Here is a 22,948-nt window from a genome sequence, read left to right as displayed (position 1 = left end):
TGCACTATACACAACACTAAAAGACATGATGCTTCACAAAAATCTCCACTTTTTCACGTTTATCCCATGTAAAACATGCTGTTACATGTGTGGACGTGTTCAGAGAAGAACCTGTGTGACAGAGGAATCCAGCCTCTTCAGCCTTTTGTACCGTCTGTTCCTGACAAGTGGGAACAAAAACCGAAAGTTAAAACACGTCTCAGCGTCTAGAAACCCGACTCCAAATGTTTCCTGTGAATTCCTCTCAACATGTACGTCCATCGTCTCCGGACTTCCATGGTTACCGTAGTTTGTTTATACAGAATAGTCGATGAGTCGTGACTTGTTTGAGACTTATCAGATCCTCAGAAGAATGTGTGGAACATATTTAGCTTTATGTTATCTCATAATCAAAGTGTGGTGTGAAGGAATCATTTACTGCAACACACATTCTCTTTGAGGTTATCGGCGACAATTATCAGCTTTAGAAGGCGGAAAAGTGCATCTGACCTCCAATCAGCAACATCTCAGATTGAACTGTATCTCTACAGATGTGCTGAAATTTGTTGGAGCAGAAGAATGAAAAAAAAATAACTAGTTTGAGTTAAGAAATAAACTCAAACTAAATAGTGCATTTTCATTTGGGGAATAAAAAAATGCATCAAACTCTGACAGTCATCTCGCATTAGACATGCCAAAATAAACAGGCTGCATGTCTAGGATGTTTTACAGGTGACATCGCCCACATACACCACCTGCCTCACCACCGCCGGGATATTTATGGTTCAGAGCATTTCCTTTAAGATCATTTTCTCAGACGACCCTCCTGGTGGCACAAAAATAAGACGCTTTCTGACTGTCTGGTTGCCCCAGCAGTAAAACAACAAAAAGAAAGCAAAGGAAGTAGTATATCTACTGTACCTGCATGCCTTCTCCTCAGATCATGGGATTTCCCCGTCCTACCACCACCACCACAGTGTTCTTCCATCACATAATCACTTTTTGGCTCCGTATAATTAGGATCTACAAGGAAATCGCTGCTCCTTCCTCAAACCCAAGGTTCCCTGCTGGCTGGCAGGTTCAAGTCTGTGTTCGTCATCCAGACAGTCGGCGTACCTGAACGCTGTCACTGCACAAACCGGTTCCCTAGAAACCAGAGTCACCAGGTGAGTGGCAGGAGGGGAGGAGGCAGCCTTTGTCCTTGAAGATGTTGCTGATGACAACGCCTTTATAATGTTTTTTTTTTCTGAGAGAGGATTTGCCAGGATTCAAGGGCATCGTCCCCCTGAAGTGGGAGGATAATGAGAAGTCGAGGTTTAAACGCTGTAATTTTACTGGTGAGGAGACGATGCAGGTGCAACAACAGAGAAGTGAGAGTGATGAATATGAACCAGCCGCAGCAGTTAATAACTCAGATTACAGCTGTAATTTCTGTCTGTCCATCACAAAAAACCAAGACTGCCATCAACTAAAAGCACCAAGAAAACAGGCTAATTTTCCTCTGGCTCATTTGCACGGCTCCCCTGGTTTGAGATAACTGCCATTTGAAGGTATCATATAAATAATGTATAAGTGGGGGTTGAAGTATTAACATGCTCAGTCACACCCCTTTAATCATGCTAATGTGTGTGTGTGTAAGCACACGACTGAGGCTTTTATGCTTGGCGTTGAAAACTCGTCTCAGCGTCCAGATGCGTCCGTCTCTATTCATGTCCTTCCAGAGAGGATAATTACCAACGACTGATGGCTTCCTGTCACAACACGTAACAGACAGAAAATAATCGACCTTTTGGAGGTTTGAAATGTTCAGAACAACCAGATGAGACTCCGATTATAGACGAGAGCCTGGCTCGAAACAAAGTCATTTTCAAAACCTAAATGTAAAACAAACTAATTTAATTTTGGCTTTAGCCATCTAAATGCAAAAGGAAACGTGTGGTTGTTGATTTAACATGTATGCATGTTGGAAGTTGCCTAATGCGTAATCGAACTCAACTCAACCTCCGTCTCAGTTTGCAGGCGGAAGTAAAAATATTCTATAGTTTTTTTTAATTTTTGTTTTTCCAATTTAGTTTTAAAACAGACAAAAAAAACAACAACAGTCAGTTATTAATTTTTTGCCGTTTTATTTTAAAATGGAAAAAAACCCAACAATATTGAATGGATTTCTACACTATATCACATATTAAAATCTCGTAATACATTAAAACGTTCCACCCTTAAATGATTCCAGGGTATGATTATGATTTTTACTCTCTGGGCTACAGAAACCGTGAAGGATTTCTGACTGAACAATGCTCTGTGTTTCTAGACGTCACCAATTCTGCCGTCTTTTGTTTCTTGAGCAGAACCTTAAAGGAATTTCACAGCCATGAATCACCTGCTTGTTTGGAGTCAAGAATGCAGACGCTGATTGAACAGGAGCAGCAGAACCAGGACATTCCTTTGCAAATGTAGCTGAGAAAACCTTTAGCCTACAAATAATCTCATAAAATATGTAGCTCTAGAGCAGAGGCCATGCATTTCCTGAGTGGTTACCAGCGTGCGTCTGTCACCCAGCTCAGCATGAGAAGATAAACTCTTAGCATGATCTGAGCATGTTCTCTGGCCCGTGTCTAACAAGGGCAGGCCAGTGGGGTAACGGCTTTAAACAGAGGTGCTGTGATCTTGAACATGCTGAGCGTCTCTCTAGAAAAGCACAGCTGCCGTCCTCCTCTCTCGCTCGTCTGGTTTTCTACCAGCGCGTCTCCTCCGATCGGTCCGTCCACCTTTTAAAACAGATCACAGCTGCTGGACAGGAGCTCCCATATGTGTCAGTCAATATACTGTCGGCCTAATTATCACGTCTGACCGAGTCCCAACGCACCGGTGCGTCCACAAATGAGCCACTATACATTCACAGCAGGCGTTTACTTTAGGAGGCAAACCTGCTTTTTACAGATTAGAGGCTGATGAGTGACAGAGACGCACATCGAGATGGTACTGATATTTAACAAGTCAGTTCCAATTAATTACATCAGTTCAATGAATTTACTATTATTATCCTAATTATTATTATTTTGCACACAGGTTCCATCAGGAACCTTTGTATTTGGCGTTTCTGGTAAGCCTGTTAGTCTGACGCACCAGCTACATTTGCTAACAGCAACGGTGGAAACTGCTTCTCTCTGGTCCCACTGGGGTTCATCTCTGCTTCAAACTGGTCTGATGGGACGCTGGAAAAGACAACTGTTGTGTTAAAGTTGTGCTAAAAGGAGTTAGCTTATCAGTGAAGCTGTTCAAGCCTGAACTAGCATCTCAATGCTAAACATGTAGCAGCTAATGCTAATGTCAGCGTCCACATTTCTAAGATCCGTGAACGATAAGAGACACTCTGGAAAGCTGAATGGATAGAAAAACACTTTGCTGATGGTTAAAGAACAGATTAAAATCTATGAATATCTTTGATCTCATGGATATTTATTCAATAGTTTAGCATCAAACCCCAACCACCACCATTTCTTTCAGATTCTACATATTCCTAACTAAATGGCAGAACTTGAATTTAATGAGGTACTTTTTGCTTTTACTTTAGAAACGTTTTTTTTTTACCAAGACTTCTGCAGAGTATTTAAAATAAAAGCCACAGGTTCTATTAAAATATCCACTTTGTTCTTGTTAATGCTAATTTTGCCCTTTTCTGTTTTCTACCTCTGCAGTTTTTGCACTGGAGTTTTTCTTAAATCTGATCAAAAGCCAGTTTTCTCTACAAAAACATAAAATCTACGGCTCCACCTGGGGTCATAACCTGTCCTGTTACATTAGAACCAGTAGCATATCAAGTTTCCAGGCAATAATGTACAGTTAAATTAAAGCACATGATTTATTAAAAATATTTAAATATAATTTTAAAAAGTCACAGTTCCAGCAGGGTGTGTGTTTCGTTTGTTTGCAGGAATCAAGTGGAAGCAGCAAAGAAAGAATTAGGTCATCGATAAATGGAGGCATGCAGATTCAACGAAGGTAAAACAATAGAATAACTGCAAATAAAAATAAGAGACTGTACAATAAGAGCAAACTCACAACAACATGATACGGTGCTGTTGTTAAAAAAGATACTCTGTCTAAAGTAAAACTGCAACTACGTAGAATTATTTCAGAAATGTGCAAGCTGTGCATAGAGAAATGACGGCAGGTTATTTTCAGAAAATGGAAGAACTGAAAATAACAGCTGGGACTTTTGGAGCAGTGGTGGTTCTGGAGGAAGGATCTGCCATAATGCTTCTTTGTGCACCGGGGATGCAGCTGTGTGTCACTGGAGGAGCTGCTGGCTCTGCAGCAGTGTCGTGCACGTGGGAGACATTGTCCAAAACTGATGCTACCAGCTAATTTTGGAAACGTTTATCTAAGTTATTACTGTATTTCTCCAAATCACAATGACATCATTTAAAGGTATTCTTTGCTGACACAAATGACATTTATTTCAACAAAAGAAACTTAATTATGTGCTGCACAAAGCAAACATTAGCTCTACCATCTGGCAAACAACTCAGGATGTTAGTTTAAGCAAAATCAAACATCTGAATTGTTGGAAGAAATTTTAAAGAAAGAGCTTCAAAACAAACTGAAACTAAACCAAACTTTCTGCGCGTTTCTTCAAATATGTCTTTTTTCTCGAGTTTAAAAGAGAAAATTGGGATCAGGAGAAATTCATAAGATCTGGCTCACTGCATTACTTCTGAAGTAAATAGATGAGGAACATAATGCCAGTCAAACTGCACAGCAACTTTGCTCTCAAACAGCATCTTTGTGCTCAGCATGAATGAGGCCTTCTGACCGAGAGCTGGAGCCATATTCTCAGCACAAGCTGCCAATGCAGCGGCAGCCCCGCAATCCTGAAAGCAAGCCTGCAGACGGGCGTGATGCCAAGCCTGGAGCAGGCAGTCAGGCAGAAAGAGAAAGACAGCAGCCAATGATTAACATTCAGAACAACTCAAACTTCCTCTACAGCTAAATGTGAGCTCTTTCTTCCTCAATTTATCCTGCAGAAAACGATTTGAACAAGTGAAAGTACACATGCAGTCATCTTTCATCTTCTGTTCTCATGGACAAAGCAGCTAATCTGATGGTGAAATAAAGTGTCAAACAGCATCAGCAAACCTGATGTGCCAGAGGACACGAGGAAAGACGAACCTCAGCACACAGAGGACAAAATGACGGCATGATCAGCTGCCAAGACCTGAAGAACAAACCAGTCAGAGGGGGAGTAACGGAAACACGTGAAACAGACAAAGTGACGAGGATGAAACCCGACGATGAAGCTGCTGACGGGCAGAATCGATAAAGAGAAGAGACGCAGCTTTCACAGTCAACATCATCCCATAACATGGATATCTGAAACGTCTCCACGGCTTCCTGGAAACAGACGTTTATGTAGCTGTTGTGCACTGAGCCACAGGCAGAGGTTGTATCATCCCTGCAGAGATCAGTAAAGCTTTCTTTGAAGGGCGACAGTACAGACTTAGTGAATAAACCGTGTTATGATCCAAGATCCCCATAAATCTGCCAGTTTGTCCACCTACCTGACTCTCTTACAGGTGGTTCCTGCTGATTAGAGCCGTTATTTAAAATCAACTCTACAACAATCCATCACTTAAGTGAGAAGAAATGCCCTCTCAGTGTTATCCTGTTAAAACAATGAAACCTCTGTATGAAAAAGGAGGAAGTTTCTTAAACAGAAGCTTTGCTGGTATTTTTCTCAACCTCTTCTTGCACTTTGAGGAAACACTTGGCAGAAAACCTTACAGAATGTCAACTCAATATTATTAACATACAAGATAATAACTGGAATGTGCAAGAAAGTAGTGGTCTCTGCCCTGCCTGTGGGGAAAAGATCAGTGTGAGACGGAGCGGAAGAAGCAGCACAGCGATTCCTGAGTTACAGAGAGGGAATATGAAGAGTAGGGATTCCAGTTGTGGACACACTTCTGCCAACAGTGGAGCTAACTTTTCATTTAGCTCTTTGGCTAACTTAGCGCACGTAGCTTCCCCTAAATCAGTGGCGCCTGCAGCTGTACGCACTGTGAATACTTTCCTTCGAGTAGAAAAAAAAGAGAAATGTTAATGATCAGTTTACTTTTGTCTGGCAGCTTGGCCCTTTCTGTAAGTTAAATGCGTCTGCAGCAAAGCTAGCTAAAAATTAATAAGCAGACTTTTAACCCCTGCCAGTTTTAAGAGGGTGAGCGGACTCGCCTGGACTTTTTATTGTGTGTGCGGTCCGTGTGTTCTTTTACAAGAGTTTTTTGTTTTTTTTCCGTTCGGGAACTGAACACCCCATGTCTTCCTCATTGTCCGACCGTGACACCTGCCGCGCTCTTCACTGTAGACTGGGAGAGTTAAGAAGTTCCAGTCAAAATGTTTGTCAAAGAGCAGAAATTAAGCAAACATTGTGTCCTCCTGTGGACGCCTCAGACACATGGGTAGGTTTTGCTTTCCTGTCTTTATTATTTTGTGTAATAAAGGGTCAACAAAAGTAGGCTATGCAGGTATAAGTGTGTATGTGTGCGTCGCAGTGTGCGGGACGCGTCGGGCATCGTGTGGATCAGATCTGCTGCCAACATAAACGTCAGATTATCAATAAATACATAACAGAATGATCCATAAGATGACAGGGTGGAAGTTAGCATTTAGCATTAGCTCCCACAATCTACTACAATATTGTAGCGATTTAGCATTAGCATAACAGTTTGAGTAGCAGGGTTAGCACAGCTAACTTTTTAGTTAGCGATGTCCACCACTGAATTCTTGACATTTTTAGAAATATCTAGTTCTGATAAAATAACCGCCGAGTCATTTCCTTTGCTTTTTAAAGAAATCAGGAAGTTGCATCCTTTCTGTGAGATTGTCTGTTTAAGATGGCAAATTGACTTTTATAATCATACATTTGTTTGTGAAAGATCAATGATTAGAGACTGATCCACAGCATTTACACACACCAGCAGAAGCATGTAGCCAAATATACACACACACACACACACACACACACACACGCACACACACACACATTTTCCAGCAGCTCAGGCCAGCTGAGGTCGATTACACCAATCGAGGCAAACAGAGTTAACTGAAATCAGCAGCCTCTATGTGCAAAGATATGTGGGCATGTGAGTGTGTGGGTGTGTGTGTGTGGGTGTGTGTGTGAGTTGCAGCATATCTTGAGACCGACTGCAGCTGATTCAATATCGCCTTAAACAAAATGAATAGTCCTCTCCAGCCGGTGTGGACCCACAGCGCTGCCACAGACACCCACGGCCAACAACCCACGCCGCGCCGCACCGCACCGCACCGCAGCACCTGCCACATCTCATCCTGTGGAGAGATCAACGGCTTGTCTTTTGTCTCGGGAGTGCCTCCCTGTGAGCAGGTAATGTGTTTCTCAGTGAGCGGAAAGGCAAAGCCGGCGCTGTCTGTCTGATGGGGAAAGTAACGCCTCCTGGGTTTGCATTGTGCGTCTCCTGCAGCCTACCGGTGCTGCTGGGTGAACAGACGGAGGCACTGACCTGAGCGGAGGTCGAGTCCAGTGAGAGTCCAGAGATGAAATCCTGAACCAAGAAGACCTTCCTGTCTCTTCCTCTGTCAGCGCTCTGACGCTCAGGCTAGCAGGTTCAGCCTCATCATGTTAAACTGCTGCCTCACCGCATTGGTTGCATCTTCCCTCCCTCAGATTGGCCTCACACCCCCACACACACACACACACACTTCAGCAAACTGATAAAGTGACTCGCCCTCCAGCTCAGATCCTCGCCGGCTTCGGTTTTCCTCTTTATGGCAAAGAGAAAACGATCACATTCCAGTGGAGACGGGGCAGAAGGCGGAGGGGTAAGCCTCCTCTGTGGGTGTGCATATGTCTGAGAGTGCGTGTCGCATGGACAAGCAGACCCATTGTGTTGGATGAAGGGGAGGGCTGGTGAGAGAGGAAGTGGCCAATGGCCGAACTCTACTGAGGATCTCGGTTCTGACACCCAGCAACCCCCCTTCCAGGAATAAAGCCGGGTGGGGAGCAGAAGAAAGGCGACGCATCTGGACAGAGACGTGACAAAGAACTGGTTTCTTTCTCAGAAAGAGAAGGACTGGAGCAAAGGGGCTGAAGAATCCCAACTCGGCTCTGGTCACTTTTCATTCATATCCGGAGCCCAGAAGCCGGTTCTGGACTCTACAGGGATCCAAAGACAAAGTCGCCCACTCTTCTCACAAAGCAAATCAGAAAATGTTTCAAAAACAGGAAGGGAAACTGGGAAGTTTTATCTAGAGGGGAAATTTTGAAATCATCATGTACATGTACACAACGACAAATCATAACTTAGCTGAATAAAAAATATAAATGAACCTCTTTAGTTTATCAAAGTAACATCCCCAGTGAGCCGTTTAGAATCAGCTCTGGAGGTTTAATCTTTGTTGATACAGTAAATTTGACTCTTTCCAGGATCGAGAAGCTGGAGAAGCTGCAACTTTCTTACCCGACTCTAATGATGACTCGGCACTTCTTCATTTAGCTGTTTCTGTTTTAGGCAAAGTGTCAGAGCTGCAGAGGAAACCAGATTTTTACATACACTCTGTAAAAAGACATTATTTAATATTCTGACATTTAATCAGAGTAACCAGTTCCTGTTTTTAGGTCATCTGGGTGTTAATGTTCTGTCTTATAAACCTCCAGTCGGTCGTGGCTGATGGCTGCTTGTACTGAGCCAGGTTCTGGTTCTGGTTCTGGTTCTGCTGGAGGTTTCTGTCTGTTTTCAGGGAGCTTTTCCTCTCCGCTGTCGCTACATGCATGCTCAGTGTGTGGGATGCTGTAAAGAGATTGTCTGCAGTTGAAACAACACAGTTTTTATTTCATGTTGTTTCCATTAAATAAAAAATAGTTGAAATCATCAATTTATGCAGAAAGTCATTAAAAATAAAACGTGTCGCGCCATCATCCGTCTACCACTTCCTGCCGTCTTTTTCACCAGTAGCAGCATCCGACTGTTGATCCCATGACGATACGGCCGAAAAACCACCTCACAGCGCAACAACCTTCTGTCAAAAAATGTTAGTTTTTTAAAAAAAACAACATTTCCTTTAAGCAAATGTATTTCTGTAATTCTAAGTTGCGTAACTTTAAGGTCAGAGCTGGTAGAACTGGGTCAGTTTCACACACCTTTCAGTGGCTGAGAAACTTTCTGACGGACGTCGACTCTTTCACGCCTTCAGCCGCTAATCTGGAGCTTCACAAACTAAAAACTGACAGAAAATGACAGATAATTTCTCAGATATTTATAGAGTAGTTTAAGTCTGAATATGTTTCAAATTTGCAGCTCTTGCCACATCCTCCAAGAGCTCTTCATTTCAGGAACTAACTTATTTTAGCTTGATGACATGCATATTTTTTTTTAAAGTTTCTCAGATGTTATCATTAAAACATACCCAAAAGCAAAACTAGCTAAAAATAAGAAGCATGCAGTGAGGTAGAAGGCCTAAGTCTAATGATAAATAGGTGAGATGAGTGTAAACTACAATGATCTGAACCTATGAAGCACAGCGTTGTGGGCGACATGGAGGGTTGGTTGGTGGCGAAGTGTGAGAGAACAGTCAGCGCTTCTTTCCCCCAGCTGAGAAAATGACCTGCAGACATCGGTGGGTGCTAAAGTAGAAGGAAATGCTGCTTTCACAAGCGTAGGTTGAGTGTGACAAGCTCAAACCATGGTGGGAAAAAAAACTGTGATAAATGTTTAAACATTAAGTGACAGCACAGAGGGCATTAGTAGAGCTACCAGTTTTATTTTACGGTTCCCTCCAGAAACACTTTGGCTCAAAGTTTTCCATCTGAGAGGATCAGAACCTGGGAACTCACTCCGTCAACTTAAAGTCTGTAACAAATGTTCAAAAAACAAACAACTCTGACTGAATGCTGAATGTTTTATTGTCATGTTTTTATATTTTATTGCTTTATATGCAGGATTCTGTATCCATCCATACATTTTCTTACACCCTCGTCCCTCAGTGGGTCGGGAGGTGCTGCTGCCTCTCCAGCTAACGTTCCGGGCGAGAGGCGGGGTCACCTGGACAGGTCACCTGGACAGGTCACCTGGACAGGTCGCCAGTCTGACACAGAGACACACAACCATGCACACACACACTCACACCTAGGGGCAATTTGGAGAGGCCAATTAACCTGACAGTCATGTTTTTGGACTGTGGGAGGAAACCGGAGTACCTGGAGAAAACCCACCATGCACAGGGAGAACATGGAGACTCCATGCAGAAAGACCGGGGCCGGGAATCAAACCCAGAACCTTCTTGCTGCAAGGCAACAGCTCTACCCACTGCGCCACTGTGCAGCCCAGGATTCTGTATATGTTGTATTATTTTAAATGACTTATTTCACTTTCTAATATTTTTAGATGTGCCGTTTAAAATGAGCTCAGCGTATAAAAACTGTGATAGAAGCGTGTATCTGTTCTGTCCAGTCCGTCTCTATCACATAAAACATGCCAATGTTCTCTACTGCAGAAAGGCGGCCATTACGGTCCCGACTTTCCCCTGCAACACTTTCCTGTTGAGACTCTCTGCTCTCGTGTTTCCATTTTTCACCTCAGCAAATTCAACATGGATCCAGCGACTCCCTTTGTTCGGCCGTCAACATCCGATGTTTTCCAGCAGCTACATGAAAGGACTTACTGGCTCTTAACCTCAAACACCTTGAACCAAGCTGTGAGTCTGGCTAGACCTCACTATGCCTCACACTAATTAGAGAGTGGAGGGTCTGGAGAGCAACAATAAAACCTCAGCAGCACAACGAGCACGTGGCCACGTATTCCTGCTCGTTACGCAGAGAGAAGGAATGCTTCGTGCTCAGCTTCCTGTCAGCTTTTAGCAAAGGCAACCAGTCATTCAAAGTACGTTAGAGGAAAACAAAGACGCAGCAATGAAAACATGAAGCTTCATTTAAAACAGATTAGCCGTCAAGCCTAAGACAAAATGCAGAAAGTTGCTTTAGATGGTCATAATTACAGGATGTGTAGTAGTCAGTTAGTCGATGGATCAGAAGTGGGACGTGTTCACTTAGAAAAGCAGATTAAAATGTTCCTACTCATGCAAAGAATGGTCATATTTTAAGTGATATTTCTATTAAATTTAAAAGTAAGCAGCTTCAGTGATTCTACATATATTAGAACTTTCAGTGAATATTTTATGACATTAAACTGTTTTATTAACTCACCTGCTCAGGGACTACAGATGGAAACCAGCTTAAGCATTTTTATCAATGATTTTCGCACATTGTCTCTGTTTTAAATCTACTTTTAAAAAACTAAAGTCATATTTTCTTAACAATAACCCAATAATAATATATGTTAATCTCATGCCACTAAATGGACAAGCTGTTTGCTTTGATGAAGGTTCACTCACCACATCATACCAAATGCTTGAAGAGGCTCCAACGGCAGTGCAACCTGACCTATTTTCTGATTAATTCTGATAATAACAACCTGAAGAGACTTACAGGTAATGAACATCTCATCCTCAGATGGAGCTCTGACTATAAACCTCTGATATATTTTGCGTTTTTTTTCTGATATATTGTTTGTTGGATTCAAAATGTCTGTCGCCTAAATTCAAAAACAGTTAATTGTTCCAACTGATTTTAGCTTCCCAACAATCCTAACAAGACAGTTAGCTTGGTTCTAAGCAGAGCGTGAACCAAAAGCTGGTGATGTGGTGATTTTCCTCCGGGGATGACAGAGTGATTCAGCCAAACATCCTAACCCAACGTGACGGGTGGGCTCCAATAACCCAGAGCGAGTCCCTCTCAGCTTCCAGGTTTCAGAACATGCTACAAAATTTAATAATTTATGCAACATTAATGTGACGCCGGGCGGCTTCTATGGGAACAGCCATTTAAAAACAAATTGGGTTCCAGAAACGCGTCGGGCAGCCGGGGAAGGGGAGCACTTCAAAATCATGCTGGCAATAATATCAGCTTATAAACCAAAATGCTGGATGATTGCTATCTGAGGGATGGCCTGTCGTTTCCATGGCGACACGTCTTCATACCTATTTATTCCCAGTCCAGTGTGCAGCGGGAGGCCCATGCAGAGACCCTCATGCACTGGTTACGGTAAACACATGCTGCAAATCCATAAGTCCTTAGTGCTCACAATAAGAGGAAGGAAATCACATCTTCCATATGGTAAAAAAAAATAATAGTACGTTTCATAAACATGCTGAAATGAAGATGAGGAGGAACAAAGAGATGAAGAGGAGAGAGTCGGTCAGAAAAGCTGGGGTTTGTGTGTGAGCTGCGAAGAACTCCAGTTTCTGTCTCTGTTTACAGTTAGCATCAAATCAAAACGTTATTACATTATTATTATATCGGTTTGCTACAAATATGCTTCACTGTCACTTTAAGCATTCATTCATTAACTTCCAATTTGTTATGATTTCGCATTCCTGCTAATGGAGTTAGCTTCTGCTAATAGAGTTAGCTCCTGCTAATGGAGTTAGCTCCTGCTAGTAGGCTTAGCGCCTAGTAATAATATTAGCACCTGCTAATGGAGTTAGCTCCTGCTAATGGAGTTAGCTCCTGCTAGTAGGCTTAGCGCCTAGTAATATTATTAGCTCCTGCTAATGGAGTTAGCTCCTGCTAGTAGGCTTAGCGCCTAGTAATATTATTAGCTCCTGCTAATGGAGTTAGCTCCTGCTAGTAGGCTTAGCACCTAGTAATATTATTAGCTCCTGCTAATGGAGTTAGCTCCAGCTAATGGAGTTAGCTCCTGCTAATGGAGTTAGCTGCTGCTAATAGAGTTAGCTGCTGCTAATAGAGTTAGCTGCTGCTAGTAGGCTTAGCGCCCAGTAATATTATTAGCTCCTGCTAATGGAGTTAGCTCCTGCTAATGGAGTTAGCTGCTGCTAATAGAGATAGCTGCTGCTAATAGTTAGCTGCTGCTAGTAGGCTTAGCGCCCAGTAATATTATTAGCTCCTGCTAATGGAGTTAGCTCCTGCTAATGGAGTTAGCTCCTGCTAATGGAGTTAGCTGCTGCTAATAGAGTTAGCTCCTGCTAGTAGGCTTAGCGCCTAGTAATATTATTAGCTCCTGCTAATGGAGTTAGCTCCTGCTAGTAGGCTTAGCGCCCAGTAATATTATTAGCTCCTGCTAATGGAGTTAGCTCCTGCTAATGGAGTTAGCTGCTGCTAATAGAGATAGCTGCTGCTAATAGAGTTAGCTGCTGCTAGTAGGCTTAGCGCCCAGTAATATTATTAGCTCCTGCTAATGGAGTTAGCTCCTGCTAATGGAGTTAGCTCCTGCTAATGGAGTTAGCTGCTGCTAATAGAGTTAGCTCCTGCTAGTAGGCTTAGCGCCTAGTAATATTATTAGCTCCTGCTAATGGAGTTAGCTCCTGCTAGTAGGCTTAGCACCTAGTAATATTATTAGCTCCTGCTAATGGAGTTAGCTCCTGCTAGTAGGCTTAGCACCTAGTAATATTATTAGCTCCTGCTAATGGAGTTAGCTCCTGCTAATGGAGCTAGCTCCTGCTAATGGAGTTAGCTCCTGCTAATGGAGTTAGCTGCTGCTAATAGAGTTAGCTCCTGCTAGTAGGCTTAGCGCCTAGTAATATTATTAGCTCCTGCTAATGGAGTTAGCTCCTGCTAGTAGGCTTAGCACCTAGTAATATTATTAGCTCCTGCTAATGGAGTTAGCTCCTGCTAGTAGGCTTAGCACCTAGTAATATTATTAGCTCCTGCTAATGGAGTTAGCTCCTGCTAATGGAGCTAGCTCCTGCTAATGGAGTTAGCTGCTGCTAAGAGAGTTAGCTGCTGCTAATAGAGTTAGCTGCTGCTAGTAGGCTTAGCGCCCAGTAATATTATTAGCTCCTGCTAATGGAGTTAGCTCCTGCTAAAGCTGCTATCTCTAGCTAAAGTTACCAGATGCTGTTAGCTCCTGCTGGTTCAGTAAACAGTAGATCACAGGCCATCATCACCATCATCATCATCATCATCATCATCATCTCGTGTTTAACAACGCATGAAGACGTTTCGTGGGCGGCCCTCATCAGCCTCCACCACCTTCACTTCTTCTTTTGTGTACAGACTCCGGTCCACCATAACCTAGCCGCCTCGACGGCCCAGCATGCATTGCACCAGAGACAAAATGGGGCCTCTCTAGGTGAATAATGTAAAAAAAATCCCATTTTTGATGTAATTATGAGTTTTTAAGCAGAGCAGACGACAACTTACAGGTTGATAGGAAAATATATTTAGGGCAACATCTTGATTTAAAGTCATAAAACATTTTCAGAAGTCAAAATGAAAACTTGTTTTACAGAAACGTGAAACAGACATCTGTGCACAAAACAGGACGTTTCTGTCAGACATTTGATAATATGCAGAGATTTAATAGTCAGATGCCTCACTACCTCCCTCCCACACAAACACACAGCCAGCATCACACGTTTTTCTACCTCCTCACAGCCTCCTCTGTCTCTGCAGCACGTCCAGCCCTGCGTCCACCTCTTTGTCCTCCCACTGGACGAACGTCTGCAGGCCATGACTCACCACCTCCTCATCTCTAATGCACAGCGTACGCCCCCCCCCCTCCCCCAGAGCCTCTGCACGCCCCTCACCCACATTAATTAAGCCCAGATCATGTAAACTGCATGCACACGATGCATCAGAGCCCTCGCTGCTTTCATTGACTCTCATTACTGACACACATAATGAAATCCAGCGCTGAAGGAGTGGCGTTATGTGCAGACACAAGCACGTTAATGTATGCACAAGTGAGATCAAAAGCAACAGGAATGCAACAAACAAGACTCCAGAGGCTGAATCAGAGTCTGCAAACGACATTTAAGAAAGGAAACGAATCAGCATTGAAGTCTGAGTCACTAAAATCAGAGATATATATAATAAAAGCATGTCTACCTGCTAAAATGAGCGTCCCTGAGTAACGACACTGCAAGAGGAATAATGAAACGGCTGAAAGGAACCAAATTGATTAATTAGTTTATTTATGGTGAGAAAAGCGCCTGGTTTATTATCCGCCTCATCTTCTTCATCTTCCCTCGAGGCAAAAACACACAGAACTAATCGGACAATAATCCAACCTGAATTAATAAACTGGCTGTTAGAACCTCCCAGACTCATTTCAACTGTTTCAATAGTTTCATGATAATGAGGAGAAACGTGATGAGCACAAAACACTCAACAATATCTGTTGATCTTCTGAAAACCCGGTTCTTTAGGTCAAGTGTTGCTGTGCTTATTATTGATCTACTGGTAATTAGAAAAAACAATCTCTGGGTTGGATAATGGAGAGTTGTGTAAGCGTTTCGTGTTTCCTGCACAGAGTCAATTATCCTGTCGATGCTTCAGAGGTCACATGCTGCCCACCAGGATTGATGTTCCTCTTTACGTTGTGTAACATTTCCGCAGATCTGGACTGGCGCTGGAAAAGGCTGAGGCGTCATTCTGAAGGATTTAAATATAGTTTTTGGTACGTAATCATTTTTTGGAGAAAAGTTGGGAGATGATGTAATAACAGTGACACTAATAGAAGCATTTAAAACGGCTGAATAACTCAGGATGACGTTACAATGTCAAAACTGTGGCAAAGCTGCAAAGAGGGAAAGTTATACTGCAACAGTTAATAAATTAGCAAATCTCCTTATTGATGAAGCAACAAAATAGAAAATCTGATTCATATAATGAACGAAAACAAACTGGAAACCAGGTCCATGTTTTCAGATGTTTTTAAAACTGAATAATCAGTCAGTAAGCAAAACAACAGCAATAAACAATAAGCTTCGTTCTGAGTTTAAAGCCGTTTTCACAGTCCAGTCGACCCGGTTCTATTGGAGCCAAGACTCCATCATCTGGTCCTCCTCCAGCTGCTGCGGTTCTCTCTCTCACACCTATTTTAAAGCATATAAATTATATATATATATATTTTATCTTGTATGTCCTTTTTCTGATGGACATTTTTAAAAATGGCCGCCGTGGAGAAAATGTTCACCAACATCAGCAGGAGTTACTCGTCATATCCAACCAAAGAGTTATGTTCACAAACCCGCTGACCTGCAATCTTAGCTCACGTGATGCTACACAAAATATAGCAACAGAAAAAAAAATCTGCAGAAATTAACACAAAAAAGCAACTAAAAAATACTGAAGCAAATACAACAACGATCAGACTGTAACTCTAACCACATTAAAAAGAAATGAGCTGGATGACATGCTAACCATTGAAGACGACCGTCTGGTCAAAACTCTCATCAAAATGTAATGTTTGTCACTCATTTCTTAATTGTTGACTCTATGTTGCTTTTATGACTTTTTATTTTGTGTTTTTATGATGCAAAGCACTTTGAACTTTAAATGCCTTGTTGCTGAAATGATCCATACAAATAAACTTGATTGACCAGATCCTGGCAAAACATCAAAGTCCTCAGTTCCAAGGATTTTGTTACATATTATCCCTTTAAAGTTGTATGAACAGGATAACCAAAGTCAAAAACATAAAATGTGACACAAAGTTCATCCAAGTTATGAAAATTGGTAACAATTTATGACAATAATTGGTTTGAAAGGCTGAAAAACGGCAGCCATCTTGAAGAATGGCCGTCATTCTGATAGTCTAGTGGCTAATGGGAAACAGAAAAAAACGACCTGAAGGGTGAACATGCGACTTTTTATACTGTCTTGACAGATTTTTACAGTAAAACGCTGCAACATCTACAGTACCATCTGAGCTGCCATGAAACTCCACCATTCAGGCTGAGAGTATTGAAACTTGATACATTTCCTCACATCAGAGGCAGCTACAGTTGGTTCCTGTAGAAACAGAAAGTCAACCCAACTGGAGCGGCGTTGAGTTCGTCTCACGCTGAAACAATGAGCGTGGTGAAAGGACCCGGGCCTTTTCCTTCCTGCCAACCAGGAGGGAGCAGAAAGCTTCACTCCGTTTCCTCCTGAACCTCCTTCACCGGCGGTGCAAAGCACCCCAGAAGGGTTTATACGTATGAACCGTCGTCTCCAGTGCAGCACAGCATGAAAAGAGTAAATGTGCCACTGGGGGAGCTGGAAGAAGGCCAGAGCGGTCTAAGAGGGGGAAACGGTTCCCAGGCCTCTGAGAACAGAACAGTCTCTCTTCTTACAGCGTGGCGGATTTAAATTCTCTCTCTCTTCTGCTGAGCACCAACGATACTGAAGCAGTTTGCTAAATCCGCATCGGCTCCCGGGAACAGCCACGACCATGCTTCTGCTGCATTTTCCAAAGATAGTTTACACAAACCACCCAGCAGCAAAATGAATGGCTTATCAGAAGGAGAGCAAGATAATAGGATTAGAAACTTGATCCAGAAATCAGATGAGCTGGACGGGGAAGCCAGACGGGGAAGGATGAAGATGCATTTCTGCAGAATCGACTCACTTAAAAATAAAACAGAAAAAGAGGAGTTTCCAGATCTTACCATAACAGCAGAGCAGACACATCTTTGAGTTTTTACCTTTCCGGCTCCAAAACCTGTACTTGCGTCGCCGTTTCATTGTCAGTCCACTCAAGGTCAGCTAATCAGTGAGCGCTAATTCATGATGAAGTCCAGACCTGCCAGCTTCCAACCGACTCAGATGGGAATAAAGGTAGTCCATGTTGAGTCCAAGAGGAGAAGTGAAGGTGTGTGAAAGTCCAAAAATACTCCCGTGTTTAGTGAACTGGACTTCCTTCCTTCCTGTCAGAACTCAAAGAGGAGACCTGCTGTTCTGCTCCTCAGATCAAGAAGAGAAAGAATCATCCATCCTGACAGTCTTTACATCCGTCCCTCTTCTGGGGAAGAAAAATCCCAGATTTCTCAATCAGCTTGAGGAGCTCCACTCAAACTTCCTTCTGAAGGTGCGTCCTGGTCTTTAGCTCAGCTTGAACTCAAAAGGTAAAGAAGAAAACGGGAGGCTTCTGGGAAAAGCCTCGCTATCAAACAATGCCAGTCAGGAGAGGGAAGCAGCACACATCCCAGTCAGGAAGCTGCAGCTGGCGAATGGAAAGAAAAACAAGTTTCCTTCTCACTGCGTCTGAAACGCAGGATCGTTTCTGCACAAAGGTGAGTAAAGTATCCAAAGATTTCACTCAGGTTAGGGGGGAAACTGCATCAACGAATATTTACCTACGCAACATGATAACTAATGTTGCTGGATGATAAACTGCTCCAGAAGTTATTTCGATAAGCATTGATATTGTTGCTTTGACAACATTTTCCGGTAATATAATGGTAATGATGTCAGGGTTTGCATTTTTTAAGATTTTATAGTTGGTGTTCAGGTATTAATCTTCCAATCCTTTAATAACACATGATTATCAAGTAATATTTTCAAATTTCCTGTCAACTTTAAACATGTTTGAACTCAGAAACACGGCAGGAATGACGGCTCTGCAGCATGAATTATAAAGTCTCTGCAAACAAAACTGGTTCAGTTGAGACCAAAACACCAAACTGAAAACTTTTATATCCAGAAAGAAAGAAAAGAGAAAACTATAAATCATGCAAATGGAAATTATTGAGCTTGTTGTAATTCATTATGCAATTTATTGATTTATTGTTTATTGCAACAAGCTATTTACTCTTATAAAAGAAAAAAAAATTAAGAAATTACAAAATAAACTTTAAGCTGAAACACTATTCTAAATCTTTTTTTTTCCAATATGAAATGTATGAAACCAAGTAACATATTTTATGTGATGAAAAGTATTTCCAGTAACAACAGACAGGAAATAGCAACAAAGCTTGTGCACAAGCAAGAGGTCTCACTTCAACATAAACTGCAGCCGAGTGTCTGGAAGTGGCACATTGTTGCTTGGGAGTAGAATTAGCAATAAAATTTAAATATAGAGAACAAAGTAGTACAGCTTCTTGTAGAAGTATTTTTCCTTAAAAAAACAAAAGTTACTAATGTAAATGTAGCCAGTTGCTACTGAACTCTGTTTTAGAACAAGTTAGATAATATTTTATATCAGACATGATTGTTTTAAATAATGTCTCCAATATCACAAACTAATAAATCAATGCTTTGCAGCAAATGAAGTGTTGATGTTTGATTTAAACTAAACTAAAAATAAACTCAAAATTAAGACATAAATACATATAAAAATGTAATCTAAATAAAAGTTTCACATTTTTAAACCTGGGTTCATTTCAGCACTAAGAGCGCCAACATTTCCTGACGAACAAAAATAAAACTCTTGGTATTTGTCTCCACCTGCTGGAAGGTCTCGGTGCTGCTACAGCAACGCCCTTCATCCGTCAGTGTTTCTGCATATTCTGAGGTTTATTACTCAAACAGGAGTTCGCCATATCCTGTTACACGCAACTAAAAATCCCACTGATGACCAACTGAGCGGATAAATGACGTCATCTTCATATTACACAAGCAGCATAGCTGGAAATATTCTTGTAGGTCATATTAAAAAAAGCACTTCTGCTTTCCTTCATCTAATAAGCTGTTATATTTTATATCTAAAGGTAAATAATTTCTGGACAGCTGCAGGTTGTATTTATGGACCAGGAAGTGAACTGAGTGACTGATCAGAATAGATTTATAGGTTTGTTCATTTTTTCCTTCCTGGTTCCTTTTCTTCTTCCAACACTCCTTGTGACCTTTAGCATCATGGCTGCTATCACCTGAGCCAGGTGTGGATATCTACTGAAACACATATTACATTACGCAAGAAAGAGACACCTGGATTACAGTAACCCTGAGTTTCACGACGCCTGAACGCTGCCGTGTGATTGGCTATTTGCCTGTTGAAGGTGGCTTGTGAGTATAATAAATGTTATGAATGATTTTAAGAGGAAAAGCTGAGAGGAGGAAGTTACCGTAATCTAATCGAGAAGGGGCGTTGATGAGGACGGCTGTTCTGAGCAGAGAGACGTCCGGAAACGGCCGGAGACGGCCGGAGACGGCCGGAGACGGCCGGAGACGGCCGACGTTCCAAGGATTAAATATTCAGACAGAGAGGAGATCCAAGAGATAAAGTGCTGCTCATGATCCCACAGGGAGAAACTCCTTTTAAAACGGCCATATCCTCTTTTCTTGGAGTTTTGTTTAAAGCTGCAGAATGAAACTTTTACAGGAAAAAGTTTTCCCATATAGTATGAGACAGATAATCTGTGAAAAGATCCACTCCTGGATCAACCTCCTGTTGATTGGCAGCAGAAAGAAAGGGGGAGGATGCGAGCAGCACATACACAACGGTGATTGACAGCGCTAAAACATTTCACCCGTCTCTGATTGGTTGTTTCTGACTTAGTGATGCTTTACTCCAGTTAGTACTGGGAGCGCTGGGAGAAGGCAGAGGAGCTGCTGCCACAGCATGTAAAAAACGTATTTGAAATAAAATGACGTCCTGTAGCTTTAAGGGAGTTTTGACAAAAACATGATTTCATTTCACAGAAAGGAAAGAGAGAGCTGGGTGTCATCCGCACAGCTGGGAAAACAAACTGCAGATTCTCTGAAAATAAGACCAACTGGGAGAAGATAGAAGAAGAAAAGGACCAAGACCAGAACCCTGAGGAACACCGGCGGTCACTGAGGAAGACTGGGCCTTGACCACAACAACCTCAAACACGAAGATTAAACGCGTAGCATCTATGGTAACAATATAACGATAGAAATTGTTATTCAAATTTATTTAAATCTTAAATTTTATCTCCACTGAAAACAAAATTCAACAATATTCTCAATCTGAATTAAAAAAAAATCTAAATATTTTAGAGCTAACGTTGAAATTCAAACATTTACCCTGACAGTTAGGAAGCTGAATGCAGTGGCTCGGTTTGCTTATGCCTTGGTCCGGCTCGGGTCGCACGTTTCTCAAAACAGCTGAATTATCAAGAATAATCACTTTTCAAAAGACGTTTCCAACTTCAAAATAAAAACCCTGGCATTTCAGAGCCACTTGCTCTGAAATGGTTCAGCAAAGCACAGAAAATCTGAGCGGCTGTAGAAGTGAGTCGGTTCAGATGCCTGAGCGACAGCGGAGGAAACAGCAGCAGGAGCAGCAGCAGCAGGAGCAGCAGCAGCAGGAGCAGCAGCAGCAGGAGCAGCAGCAGCAGGAGCAGCAGCAGCAGCAGCAGCAGCAGCAGCAGCAGCAGCAGCAGCAGCAGCAGCTGCAGCAGCAGGACACACAGCTGCTAATTCATACAGTCCCACTGCTGCTGCTCTCTGCCAACAACAAGCAGCTCGTTGTTGGAAAACAGCCGGAAACTCTGTGGTGTCACAGAGACACCAGCACTGAGCTGCAGCTCAAGGTCCAAATCCTGGCGTTTCCTGGAAAAACCGGCAAACTCTGAAGAAGTTTCAGTTCTGCTGCACAGGATCCAGAATATTTTAACACATCACAACCACAAAGTGCAACACGTTTCATCTGACAAACGGAAAGTGGAAAGAATCGAACTTTCTGGAATCACCTTCTGGGTTTTGAAAAACTCCAGTCTCATCTAGTTTTACACATACTGTGAAATTTACTTAAACATCTGAAGCTCAGACAGATGGAGCAACATCTGTGAACATCAGTTTTCAAGTCATGTCACAGATTCTCAGTTGAATGCAGGTCTGGACTTTGACTAGGCCATTCTAACACATGAATCTGGTAGTTGTCCTGAGGGAAGGTGAACTTTGACCCCAGTCTCAGCTCTTCTGCTGGTTTTCTTCTAGGATTTAGCTCCATCCATCTTCCATCAACTCTGACCTGCTTCCCCACAGCATGATGCTGCCTCCACTGTGTTTCGTAATACTGACATGAAAGATTCAAACAAGTTTGATGATCATTAATATCTTTATAAATCATTGACCGATTGATCATTTTAAAGAATAAAACCAAAAAATATAGCAAATCTTTCCTATCTTGATGTTTTATGACCATCGTGTTCATTTAGCTACGAACTGCTGAGAAATAAACGTCCAAACATTACGGATAATTCCTGTTGGGAAAATGGAATAAAGATAAGACAAAAAACTCCAAACACAGAAAAAAACATCGTCATTATAAAATAGGATCCAGTTAAACAACAGATATTAAAGCTTGTTAAACGTAGAGCGGCTGCAGACCAGGTCTGTGTCTGAAGGAAAGCCGGATCATCCAGCCGTGATGAAGCTCTGCATCGTTAGGAGGCTCAGTGAACCGAGGCAACGACTGCAACATGAAGCACTATCTACATGGAGGCACAGAGACGCTGGATCCAACAACAGCACTGCATGAGAAGATGGGTTCCACCAAAATGTGCAGCATCAGAATGAACAGAAATGATGTAGAGGTTCTGATGTTCAGGATTCCTGCACATTCTGGATCTGAAGGAAAAGAAGTAGCTGATATCTGAGCTGCTTCACCGACAAAACCAAAAAATGACTGAACAAAATGGCTGCTGAAGATTCAGATCCATAAATTAGAGATTCACATCTTTTGGTCAACAGCAGGGGCGTCACTAGGTTTTCAGGACACGGGGGGCCTGGCCCCCAGGATGTGAGCAACACACAAAGTTGCTTTTCCAGTTTTAAAATATTGTTTAGGGAAATACAAACATCTTGCTACAAAATATGACTGTAAGCAGTTATTCGCTACCATAAAGTAAAACTGTTAAACTTAAGCAGTTACAATTTTCTACGGCTGCACATTTAAAACTGTTAGGTACCTTTTGAAGAACATTTGAGCAAAGTTTTAGGCTTCCATCATCTTCCAAGCAATTCCAGCCATATTTATAACAATCGCCCAGAATATTAAGTCATGAACTACAGGAACCTGGCAGATTTATTATCAATTTTGAGTAAAAAAATGACAGTTTATATGATTATTTATTTAAACTCCAGCCACATTATTTTGAATTTGTTGGCAGTTTTTTGTAAACCGAACAACAACAAAAAAAACAAACCCATTCCATCGTCCATCTTCATATTAGTAAAATAATGATA

At 42.0% G+C, this 22,948-nt stretch overlaps 1 protein-coding gene and 1 long non-coding RNA gene across 2 annotated transcripts in view; one reads left to right on the top strand and one right to left on the bottom strand.

Annotated features, from left to right (window-relative positions):
• Window positions 1–22,948, bottom strand: part of fgd4a (FYVE, RhoGEF and PH domain containing 4a) — a 58,501-nt gene that overhangs the window by 33,630 nt on the left and 1,923 nt on the right. The window lies entirely within an intron of this gene.
• Window positions 6,969–8,888, top strand: LOC145552048 (uncharacterized). Its single transcript, XR_014087990.1, has 2 exons — window positions 6,969–7,381; window positions 7,479–8,888. It is a non-coding gene; the product is annotated as an uncharacterized LOC145552048 (long non-coding RNA).

The sequence above is a fragment of the Poecilia reticulata genome, chromosome 6 (assembly GCF_904066995.2).
Source record: "Poecilia reticulata chromosome 6, P_reticulata-male-v2, whole genome shotgun sequence".
Taxonomy (NCBI): Eukaryota; Metazoa; Chordata; class Actinopteri; order Cyprinodontiformes; family Poeciliidae; genus Poecilia; species Poecilia reticulata.
This window is presented reverse-complemented; position numbering and strand designations above follow the sequence as displayed.